Below are 13,176 nucleotides of genomic sequence, written 5' to 3'. Positions count from 1 at the left end.
CAACATCATTCACCAGGAAATTCGAGTTACCTGCTCTTAGGCACCTCTGGAGTACACTGGTTTCAAGTTCTTCAAGTTTGAGGAAAAAATCCAGACTTCAAAAATTCCTTAATTAATGACTTGCTCTAACTTGACTTTAAATGAGTTTCATCACTATGAAGGAACAATTAAAAAAAAAAAAAACACCACCAAAAAAACCCACAAAAAAGTTCAGCGCCACCTGGTATTTTAAACTAACAGCTTTAAAATGGTATTTTACCACCTAACCAAGCCCCACTTTAAGCCACAGGACCTTCAAACCAGACTTTAAGAAAAGAAAAAACAAGCCGTGACCACACTAACACAACCCTGAGGCTTGGGTAAGGAGAGAGGCTGAAGATCCCCAAGTGGCGGTGAATGGTCCTGCTCCCGGCCAGCCCCCCTCTGCCTCCAATCCAAACATTTTGATCAGATAATTTTAACTCACATACATATAAGAATGAGTTTTCACATTGATTCTAGAAGTCTTCCTTACTCAAAGGATGCAGAAGCCAAAGGAACATATTGGGGAAGAGAAACTTTGGGAAAGGATGATCTAGAATCCTCCACACTTTAAGACACAGAGAAGTAAAATTTAAGCATCCAATTTCCAACTTCAAAAAGAAATAAAAATCTGAGAGCTCATTTTCATTTTGAACAGTTACCTGGAAGTCCTTATCCATCTAAAAGAAATTTTAATGAGGAAGGTATGACACTGAAGCACTGAAACCCATGCTAAATAATTTCCATAACCTCAGAAAAGATATTTCAAGTTTCTTCTCCCTGGCAACTGTTTTTATCCCTGGTTGGAAATACTTCCTCTCTGCTTTGTGCTTAAAGAAAAAAAGAAGTTTAAATACACAGGCAGGTGGCTGTAGCAGCTCTGAATTGAGATGTTCCTGTTTGCCTCAGCTGAGCAATCTCCTAACTGATGGGTGCCACTAAAGCAATCAGGTTGTTTAGCATCCTATGCAAATTACTGGAGATGAATGCTGAAATCCACCAGCACACATACAGATGGAAATTAGCAAAAAGCAGCAATATGGTAATTCAGCATGATGCTGAACTTAACACAAGCATCACTAAAGGAAATCAACAGGAGATAGGAAGGAAGACAAATTTTGGGACTGCAGTATGAGTTACAGCAGAAGTCCACATGATGATATTCAAAACAGAAAATCCCACTCCACAGACTAGTTTTTGATCTGGAACAAAGAGTCTTTACCTGCTCAAAAAAAAAAAAAAAAAAACCAAAAAACCAAACCCCCAGAAAACCTCCTCCAGTCACGAGTACATCTTAAAGTTGTTGTGGCAGACATTCAGTACTAATCACCTTGAACCTTCTCCCCCACAAACTTAATCTCTGTGTAGTTAAACAAATACTAATAATTGAAAAGTACACAAAGTGATTTTACTAAGGGGGTAATTAACCATTTCAGTTTAGCAGCTGATTTTTAGTTGGCATTAAACCAACAGGAGCTTAAAAGAACCTATTATACACGGATAAGATCCTGAATAAACGAGTAAGTTACTAGTTGGCAGTTTGATGTGGCCCCCGGACTTCAAAGGCCCCTTTCATAAGAAAGCAGGACAAAGGCAGAAGGGTCTTTATCATCATTTATGGTAAATATGATAGACAAATCCACTACATACTAGAAAGCTGATGCAAGGAAAAGACTGAACTTAGCATGAGCTTCATCAGCGTTTCAGGAGCCCTAAACTACCCAGTAGTTTTTTTTTTGATTGGAAGATGACAGTAATTTGGAAAGGCAACAACAAATAGTTCAGTAGCACAGAAGGACTCAAAGTTTCTGCTACTTTGCCGTCAGCAGATGCCTGGGTGGACACACCACCAGACTGCAGCAGAGCACATGCCCAAGTGTTCCCTGACACTTTAAGTCAACATGTCAGAGCCCCCCACCCTGGGCACACACGGCTCAAACCGTCTTCATTCCTACTGCTCAGCCTTAAGGATTCCTACCGCCCTAGGAACACACAGGCAGACAGGCAAAACTGACAGTCCCTGGAGTCAGCATTAGAGGAACCGCATGTTAAGGTCTAATCACGAAGTACACACAGCGCTGATAATTAGGCCATGTAGAAACGTAAGGATTTCCCCCTTACCAGTATTCACTGATGAAAAACCAGCAAGGACAAACAGCTTAAAATCAACGCAGTGTGAAATGAAAAGTACAAACTTCTAAGTGGAAAGCTGGCTAATGTAATCTTCACAATTACCATTTAATTTAAGAAGCAGATCAAAGAAGTGCATCATTTACATTTTCAAACATTAAGTTTTAAAGATCAAAGACCTCTAATATTTCCAGACTGCGTACATGTGAGTAACATAGTTAATCAGTCTATGCAGAGGAAGAACATGAGCTGCTCCTTCGCTCCGTGCAGCAGTTCCCCCATTGTCTGAGGCTGTACAAGTGGTATCTGCAACAAGCATCATCAACCAGCACCCGCTGGCACTATATATAAATAGAAGCAAGGGGCTCCAAGGTCTGAAATAGCATTACACCAGTTTTCTGACTGCTGGAGAACCCTCTCCCTGAAACTAGCTGCTGCTTCAGGAATTTTTTTCACAACTCCAGCCTGACAGCTATAATTTAACAGTGCTTCTACACTGTTCCAGAGGTCATTAAAAGACTTCACTTTCATTGCAGTGTTTAACCAAAACCCTGTTTTCATGACAGTGCTGGAGCCTAATTATGCCAAAAAGTTAAACAGAGAGAAGTGCACCATGTAAATGTTCCAAAACATGTCAGTGTAATTCTACATAGAACTGAAAGAGCAGCAGCAGAGGTGATGTTTTAATGACTACTGGGAGCTGCTGCAACACAGCCTGGTCAAATTCAGCGTAAAGTAGAAAGTGTCCTGGCACTTATATCCAGGAAACATACTGTTAGTTCATACTGAACACTCATGCCTACTTCTGAGCACCTCCAAAAAAACACAGCTTAGAATCGAAGATTAAAACCAGATTTTTCTCAGCAGAAAACCAGAGAGCATCACGGCCATAAAACCTATGCTAAAAAACCAAAACCAACCAAAAAAAAAAAAAAAAAAGATCATTTAAACTGAACCAGCAAAGAGGAGCTGCTCAAGGTAGTTGAGAAGATGGCCAAAACTCCTCTTACTAAGTTGAGGAATGTGACAACGCCACATGTGTAAAGTGCAAGTGTGCAGTGATGCTCAGTACCTAACTGCCAGTGTTACAATAACATTCAGTCCCCGGAGCCTTCCTCATTGTACACCAAGATCTTCAATACACCAATGCTGCCCAACTGTCTGGTCCCAAACCCAGGATAGATTATTATCTGCATCTCCTTCACGTTACCCATTTCCCCTCCGAATCACAGGATTATAACTATTTCAAAAGTATATGGGAGGGGATATATAATGCTAACACATATAGGCTTTAATTCTTACAATACGGCATTACGTATCTGTAACAGGAGAGAAAGCGGCATACAAAATCCACATACCTACCTCTAAACACAACAGGATTTAAAGCAGCTTTCTCGAGAGAAGCTTCTCCAACAGACACTTCTCACAGTAAGGAAGTTGCATTCTATAACTAAGACTATCAAGCTCGAGAAAGATGAACGGCTATTACACTTTTACAATACTTGTAAAATACTAGTGCTGTGGGAAATGGTGGGAAACAGCCTCGCTGAGACACAGAAGAAGTTACATAGAAGCAAGTTTCGTACTTCTTGCATACATCTTCTCCCACAAAATAAAAAGGTGAGCAATGTCCAGGCTCTTTAGATTAAGAAAATTTTGAGTTGTGTCCAGCTGCAATTAACTCGTAGCATCCTAATCTCAAAGGATATTTCCGTTGCATAACGCTGTGGGTACTCCTGCCAGACCTACACTGGCTCCCATGGATTTCTGCGTCACAGCAGCCACACTGCTTCCAATTCCCAGCCTACATCAGGTAGGCAGACACAGTCAAAGCACTTAAAGTTCTTAATCTGCATCTCTGTCAAAAATTAAAACCACTATGCGCAATCTAAGCAACGTTATAGGCATTGGTAGATGAAGAGGTTGGTAAAACTGGTGTATATAACATCTGCCTCCACTAGCAGTCTGCAGAAGAGTGCCCCTTCCCAAAGGGCAACATCTATTGCCTACCTCAAGAAGAAGCAAAGACACATACACTTCTTTACCCGAGCGGAGACGCATGTGCTGAGGTTGGGATGAGAAAGATCTGGAAATCCAAATCTCTTCTCCATATCCTCCCCCCAGGAGCAATGTCTGTTAAACCGATCCTGCACTAGGCTGATCCATTCCCAGATTGTGCAGTAGTGCAAGAATAAAGTTAAGACATGGCCAAGTTACAGCCACAGCACAGCTGGGTTAGGGATAACACTCTAAGGACATAAAAAACATAAGACCAAGGTGAGGAATGCTGGCATACCTTTAAAAACAGCCGAGACACACCAATATCCTTTTCATATTTCAGTCCCCCATATCTGAAAGGTAGCGTGACATTAGAGATCTCTCCTACTCCCCAAGAGAAAACCTCCTCTATCCTACCTCCGCAGCTGATCACAGAGGAGAGAAAGCAATCAGATGAGTCACCGCTGGAAATCTGCACAGCTGGGTTGTATCTAACCCATCTATGCACCAGACACAGGAAACCGAATTACTGCCAGCCTCCCAACCGCATCTGCTTAGGCACTGGAAAACGCTGCTCCGACTTTCGGCTTTGATTCCGTGACCAGTAAATACGGTTCTTGCAAGAGACCTGCCTGCATGCAGACAGCAAATCTTGTGGCAAAAATGCGTGTGTTAAGTCTTTTGTATTCTGACAAAATTAACCATTATATTGAGAACCAGACGTGATTTAATAGCACCATTCTTTTTAACTATGATATATCCAAATAAGTTTAGGAAAAGAACATTCACCTTTTTACTGTAATTTTCAAGGGGAGACAGTTTTCACAAGACCAAAGATTCTACTGGAAAACGGAACGCCACATTTAATAATAATAATAATAATAAAAACCGCCAACAAAACATTTCAGAAATTCTTAGCTGCAGAGGTAAGAAAGGGAAGAAAATAAAAAAGTTACCATAGGTACCCACATACATGCATTTTTCAGCATGAAAAAAGATAAAATAAATGTAATAAGACACTCTGAAATTCAGAACCATCTGAGACTGTATTCTCCCAATCTTTCAAATGACAAAAATGCAAAACAAATGCCAAAGAAACAGATTTTAAAAGCCAGTACGTTCTACAAAATTTCATAATTTAAATACTTACAAGGTAAGAAATTCACTCCAGTAAGAAGAAAAAAGGACTTATTTACAAATAACCTTAGGTGTACATTTCTGCTCTTCCCTTTCCAAGCCTCTGTCATTTCTCCACAGCTGCAGCTCCCAACCCCATCCACTGATACCTGACATGCAGAACTTCCTGGAATCTTTAACGATGCTCTCAAATGAGATTACAGCCTGCGTCTGCAAGACCTACCCCAACGTCACAGGGGACTTTTGGATTTTATCAGACACATGAAAGCCAGGTCGTTAGTGAGCAACCCAGTCTGTGCATTTTAATGGGCATTTGTCTCTGAAGAAGATTCGTCAACACGAAAGACTCGTAGTTGTGAAGCAATACCCTCCTGAATAATCATCAAGTCGATGTTTATTATATCAGGGATTTTTCCCCCTCCACAGCACCAGGCAAATGTCTGTGAAAGATACCCATCTATACCTGGAGCTCATGCCTTCATCCTCACCCCATTTTCATTCAGTTCAAACACAAGCATCTCCATGCAACTTTTTTATTGAATGCCGGGAACTCGCAATGAGGATGCCAACGTGATATTTAAAAAATATATATATATACACGAAGGTAAGACCTTTGTAGTTGGTTCAGATAGTTGATGTCACTTTTTACAACTCCTTCTATTTGCAAAAGAACCTGCAGTCAAGTGTCTGGCCCATTTTTGCTCAGGAGTACATTTTCAGGTGCATCAAAAAGGTACATTTTGTCAGTGGCACCGTTTAGGCAAGCGGAGAATGGCAACACAAAGAAGAAAAGTGGTTTTTCCTAGAGAAGAAACACAGTAATGCCTAGCTCTGTCCCCAGTTTCACCTAACCTGAAATAGTACCCAAAGAAGCATTTCAAGGCAGTGCAACAGCTGTTGCTACAAGCCCCCCCCCCCCCCCCCCGTAGCGCCAAACCGGGATCTTAATTTTTCTTCCTCTTTTTCACAGTCACTTTGACATCTGGCTTCATTTGCTTCCATTCTTTATCACATCGTGATTTACTAGCAGACATGGTCATTTGGCCACATAGAAAGCCTCAGATCAGACTCCACAAGCTAAATTTTTCAAATTCCTTCCTGAAGGAAAAAATAATAAATAAATACATCACATATAGCAGGGCCAATAAAGTACTTCCAGGAAAGAATTTGCAAATAACAGTGAAGATTAGATCTGGGATTAGATTGCCCTCCTGAAAGCCAGATGGCCCAAAACCTCTGAAGGACCATCTCCCAACAAACGAAACCCCAGTGAGACACGAGGGCTGCTTCTGCCATAGCGGAAGGCAGTGCATAAGCATACAAAATACTTTCAAATGCTTCGGCCCAGAAGCTCCTGGCATGCTTTCTATTTAAAACAGGGCCAACTGTATTTATAAGCCTTACGAAATTCATCCTGAAGAAGTTATTAATGGCTAGAAGCCAGCCTCCCTAATTCAGGTGTCTAACTTATACCTCGACCCCAGGCACCCAGCGAACAGCTCCCAAGTCATGTAAGGAAGAGAGCCAGGCAACGAGCAGAAGCAGGTGACTTGAGAAGCCTCCAGGGAAAGAGATGGCTTGTCTAAATTCAGGTGTCTGCCTCTCTTCATCCCACTAGCTTGGCGGCAATCCAGCAGCAAGCTGCCACCAAAAGACCAACTCCACCAACACCACCACTTCCCTGGCATGAGCACTGGTGCCGTCTCACCTCCCAGGAGCCAAGCGGGTACCAAATTCCACAAAACGGGCTGACTTCCCATTGTCAGATGGATGGAAAACCAGATCACTGGGAGGATCAGACAAATGCCACTGCCATCACAAAAGGAGGCATGAGAAGCACATGCCAAGCACAGGAGCTTCAACAACACCTTGCTGTTATAATGTCCCAGTGCTGACACAAAACCGTGTCGCTGTGGGACATGCCCTAGGAGGCAAGCTTGGCCCAGCCAACAGTTTTCGCTGTCTGTGCTTAGTTGAATTGATCCCAGCCTAGATATCCCTTTAAAGCTGTGTTAGATGACGATGATTTTGACTTTTTTGGCCAACATAGTAAAAACTATTTCCCAAAGTTAGTATATCAGGTTTCTTTTCTAACAGTAATGACTGAAAGCTGAATCATGTCCAGAAACAAAATTTAGGGCTTTCACATGAGCTGGTACAAAAAAAAAAAAAAAAAAGTCCCAACACATCCATCACTGGCAAAAAAAAAAAACGGGGGGGGCGGGGAAGGCAAGTCTTATAATCCTCATGCTCTTCTATGATAATCCCAGATGTTTTGTACCACAAATGCAAAACACTGTTGAAATTCAGTTTCTCTACTCAGTGTAACACAAATGAAAGTTTTACAGCTAAATATCCAACTGGAATCTAGCATGCTGTGAGTCACATCCATACATCTTTTCATTGGAAAAATAAAAATTTAGCACTATTCATAAACACTAAATTTACAACTGCTTGCAGAAGCTCACAGCATGAGGAACCAAAAAAACTATTTTGAAGTATCTCATTCGCTACATTCCTTTGAAGTTAGATTTTTACTTGGATTGACAGCATTCAGATATGTGAAAAACAGCAAAACCAAAACACTCCTCCTAAGGTAATTTGGATAATAAGTTAGGTGTGTCAAACACACCTTAGACCAGCAGAAGCATTTCTAGTACACTGTGTCTGAGAGCACATGCTGTTTTTCATTAAATTGCTGAAGCTGGAAAGACCTTTTTAAAAATTATAGTTAAGAGTTACATTAGTCTCATTAAGCAGAAAAGGTTGGGGGTTTTGTTTTGTTTTAAAAACCAACTCCTCCAGAGGTGGATAAAGGAACTCTAGAGAGGAGGAGTGGTAGGTACAAGGAACAGCTGGAATGTATCTGGTTCTTACAACACAATAAAACACAAGTGTTTTCCAAAGCTCAGCAAGGTCACCGTCTAATGTAATACACCCAAGTGCTCTTTAAAAACAAAAATTTGGACAAAAAAAAAAAAAAAGTGTTTGACAAAGAAAAGGTGCTAAAAGGCAGCCCATAAGCAATGAAGGAGGGGAGCATGCTAAACATGGAAATCATCATCACACCTCCTCCCCAGACTATAGGTGGAAAAAAACATATGACCTCAGAAAACTGAATAAAGGATCAGGATACAGTTCAAAACACAAACAAATAAAAAGACAGGAGGAAAAGAACAAAAGTAACACCACAACTAACCGTAGCTTGTAACCACAAAACACAGAACAGAAGAAAACAAAAGTCCAGTCAGAACTGTCTGTAGATCCCCTTAAGGTGCAATGCATTTCCCCAGTATGGAAGACTTCCCCACTTCTATAGTCAACAAGTTAATTCCTCCTCTTAAAGTGCCTGCAGATGCCGTTTTCATGCAAAATTTTAAAACAACTTTCAAAACTACAAAGAGAAGCCATCCACAAAGGAAACTACACTGTGAACTCAGCTCAAAGCTATGCATGCCCATCGCACAGGACTCTGTGAAGACAGACTTTGAGACAGACTTTCCTCGACTCTTAAGAAATCCAAATACAGACTTAACTTGAAAAAAATATATAAACCCACCTTGCAGAAACCAGGAAACAGATTTTACTCTCAAGCAAACTGGTCCCATGTTTCTCTCAAACATATCACCACATACACCACAGATACCTTTCTTGAGGTCCCAAAGGAAGGGGACAACAAGGTAACAGAATAGTATGCAGCCAGATAAAACGGTATTAATGTCACCCTCTCCCTCTAAAACATTATTGCTAGCCCTGTTACATGATATTTTGCTACAGCGCTTTTGTAGTCTGCAGCCAGTGGAGAACATTATTTCCAGGATTTACATTTCCAGATTTACTTCACAGCATGTGTATTTATGTATCAATTCATATTTCTATATTAATTGGATACACTTAGACTTATTCCACGCAAGGGCTCACTGCCAAGTATCAACACACAATAATGAAATATTGATGCATCCACCTAAAGGAGGGTTAAATACATCCCTTATGTAGATGCAAGCCAGGACTTTGGCAGCTGTGCTGTAAGAAGTTCTCCAGAAACCAGCCCACCCAGGTTTTATGACTTGACAGAATTACCCAGTATTCGACACAGTTTAGGCAACACAATATATAGATTCTGACTTTTCATTCACCCGTTTTTCATTCTGACACCCATCCAGGGCATCGACTGGCTCTCTACACACTATCTGAGAATACCTTACCCAGAACTGAGGAAAATCTTTCCACAACAATTATGTGAATTGAAATGAAAGTACGTACGAGAAGAGGATTCAAACAGTAAGACGAATCTTCTGTCTCTACAGTTATTCCTCCCATGTGCCATACCAGACTGTATGCATTAGATTCATGCTTGGGGGAAAAACAAACCAAAATAATCACAGAGGTAAGATCTCTATGCAAATACAGGGAAAACATCAGTGCTAGACCTCTTGCTGCATTTGCAGAAGCCATAAAAGCGTACAGTAGAAATGCAGACTTCGAACAGTTTCAACAAATAGAAACATTTGGTGACCACATGTCAGAGACCATTCACCGGATTTGACTGCTGCACCATTGGTCTAAACCAGAAGGTTTCAGTAAGTAGTCTTGGCTCTCAAATTTTATCCTCTAGCTCACTCTTCCTACCAAGCTACTCCACAAATCTGCTTTTTTAATCTTCTGAGCAGGCAGGGGGTAGGGGTGTGTGTCTGTGTGTATACACACATTTGTTTTTTTCCTGGAAAAAGACAAAACCACAAGCTCTCAAATAATTTTCCAACATCCAAAATGTAATAGATAGCTTTAAACCACGAAGGAAGGCAGTTCTGGACTCTGAAAAGCAGACTTCAATGCAATAATGAATGAAGTTGTTAGCATACACCACAGCATTCAAATAAATCAGGCTATTTCACCACCTATTTAATGGCCATGGTGGACACGAGCAGCAGAGGTACTTCTAGTTGCTATCCAGACATACCGGGCTCTTTTCCTCTAACGCCGTCTATTTAAAATGAAAAAAACCTTATCTTGCCACAGAAATCCCAACGGTGAATCACCTCTCTCCATCAACACTGGGTAGTGTTAGAACTAGGAAGGACTTCTGTTCCCCTGCGGTGTCCCTGCATGAGGGACAGTCCCAGGACTAGAGAGTCCTGCTTGTGGCTCTGAGACTGACCCTCAAAGATGGTGTCAGATGAAATCTGTAGCTCTCAGAACATCCGACTAACAACTCTAGATCAGTTATTAAGAGAAGAAATTCAGCTTCCAAGAGGCCCTGTAATAGCATGTGATATTAAGAGTTACTTGGCCCAACACCTCTTTTTCACTTCAGTGGATTTGTGAAGGTTGCTCCACGTGCTTTCCTACAGCTTTGCTCCTTCACTCCAACAATTCATTCAGGCACACGCTCACTGCCCACCTTCCCTCAGATGGGATCTGTACCGTCAGCTACACTGGGGGAAAAAAAAAAAAAATAAATTCAAGTGTTATTTGCCTCGGGGCACTCTAACTAAAGATTTACAGACTTCGTGGGTCAGGTTTCAAGTTGCTTTAGCAAACAATTTCAAACCGTAGACATTCACCTGAAGATGAGGGTCCACTTAAGATACAGAATGGGAATCAAAAGCTGACGCGCTTTACAAGAAAAGCTCACATACTCTTCTTTCCCCCTGAACGCCTAGAGGGGCATCACCCCTAAAACGGTGAAGGGTGTTTTGGGGGCGAGGGCCCACGTCTCCCCTTTGTTCACAAGGATGAACTTCGTGGCGGACTGCGGAGAGGAAGAGGCAGGCTGCTCTCCCACATCCTGAGGCGGGGAAACAGACTCGGCAGTCTGGGATATTTAATAGCTGGGGGAAGAATGCTTCGGTTTGAAGGAACAGCTTTTGGCTTGCTTAAGTTATAATATGGAACAGAACACAGTAAAACAGCTTTAACCCAGCTATTTCTAGCTTTGGCAAACAAAGCTCTACCTTAGAGAAACTATTTCTAAGTTGTGGTGTCTCGGTGTTTTATTCTGGGCTCGGCACACACCATCTGCCCAGCTGAGGTGCTAAGTAACGGCTGAGTTTGACCAGCACCAGTTGTTACAGGCAGAGCTCAGAAGACTCCAAAAGTCCCAGGTGCAAGTCCCAACACCACTATCTGGAGAAGGGGCACCTGAAGAGCTTGACTTTTGCACAGTAAATGACAACTCTTTCCCCAAAAGAGGTAGATGTCCTCAACAGCTAGCTCTCCCAGGGTGACTGCCTCCAACGAGAGTAACCGATACGGAGACAAGCGACACAGTCCCCCCTCCCAGCTCACTGCCGCACACGGAGCACAAGGCTGGGGACTGTGCCTGAAGAGGTCTTTGCACGGAAAAGGCCACAGACCTGCCTTGTGTGCATGACCACAAACGGTACCTCAACGTAAACGTGAATTAAAGGACAAAGACTTTCATAAACTAACACTAGCTATCAGATGCAATTTTTGGTTGCTACTACTCTTATTCATGTTGTTGGGGTTTTTTTGTTTTGGTACAGCCTAAGAACTAGGATCACATGTTTGAGCTCCCACCAGGCAGTGGCTGCCATACAGTATGGAGACTCCAGCTGGGAACAGGAGGAAGAAGAACCTGGCCAGGACAGAATCTTCTCTCACCAAAAGCTTCAAGAACAGATGAGGTGAAAATTTTTGACGGTTTTGGGGTGGGTTTTTTTCCCCCTTGAGATCTGACAAATACAGCTGCTCAATCCCCATCACAAAAATCCCTCAGCTTCAAGGTTCAAGCTCAGGTCTTCCGAGGTTTTTTTTAAATCTCAGGAGTCTAAAAAGCTCTGTATTGAATACAGAAATACGTTAACACATGTCATTAGCAAAGGGAAATAGTAACGGTTTACAAAGAGATTTTTGCTTGTTCTTTTAAATACATAGTAGCTAGTGTTTGTATGCTTTAATCTTCCTCTAATGTTAGGGGGGAAGTTGGCACACAAAAGCTTTCCAAAACACAAGAACTTCAAGTTTGTAAATATTTGGAAATCTGCCTCATCTTTAAAACTAACTGCTTAATCATTAAGACTCACCAAGTTTCACCCTCAGTCAAGCACACACCACTTCGTTTCACTAGGACTTAGGAAACCTCGGGACGTATCTCGTTACTCTGAAAATACCTTTACAAGAATGGAAACGGTGGGTCTTGCCTTTTTAATCCATCTGGATTTAAAGAGTAGAGACACACAAGGGACCCTCTGAAACCACATTTCATAGTGAAACAAGTATTTATATTTTCCTTCAACATTCCCGAATTCATAACATCCTGTTTATCGATACCTTCAGGTTTTTACGTTACTCCATTTACAGCAAGACATTTCTCCAAGGAGTAAGTTCAAAGGTTACTTTAAAATAAAAACAGCTTTCACGTATCAGAAACAAAGTACAGCCACACCAATTAGATGGGGAAGGGGTAAAGCTGAAGTGTGTTTTCCACTACACAAGCAGTGCAGGCTTTACGCTGCCATGGCTTCACTAGTGCTCGTGCTCCCTTGTGCTACCAGCAGGCAGGGGCAGCCTTTCGCTGGAACAGTACAACCAGTATCAAACGAAAATTAGTAATAATTAAGACAAATCCCCAAACCCTTAATAGGATTTTCAGAGACAACGTTACATCACCTTAATGAAACTATTTCAGGTAAGCTTTGCCAGTTTAAAGAAAGCAATGCAAGAAACGTATACGCGCGAGAGGAATGCTTTGATTACCTAAACTCACAGCTGGCTCTTACAAAATCGGCGCTCGGGGAAGCCAGGGCTGCTGCAATTACCTACGGTCACGGGTGACACTTACAAAACCGACGCTTGTGGAAGTCATTTGCGATACCCCTGCCTACAGTGCTGTTGGTTCAAAGTTCTCAATAGATTTTAAGCACTAGA

The 13,176-nt window shown here is 41.8% G+C and overlaps 1 protein-coding gene across 8 annotated transcripts in view; it reads right to left on the bottom strand.

Moving 5' to 3' along the window:
• Positions 1–13,176, bottom strand: part of LMO7 (LIM domain 7) — a 131,041-nt gene that overhangs the window by 116,856 nt on the left and 1,009 nt on the right. The window lies entirely within an intron of this gene.

The sequence above is a fragment of the Falco biarmicus genome, chromosome 2 (assembly GCF_023638135.1).
Source record: "Falco biarmicus isolate bFalBia1 chromosome 2, bFalBia1.pri, whole genome shotgun sequence".
In the NCBI taxonomy this organism is placed as follows: Eukaryota; Metazoa; Chordata; class Aves; order Falconiformes; family Falconidae; genus Falco; species Falco biarmicus.
Note: the sequence above shows the minus strand (reverse complement) of the source record. Positions and strands in the feature narration are given on the sequence as shown.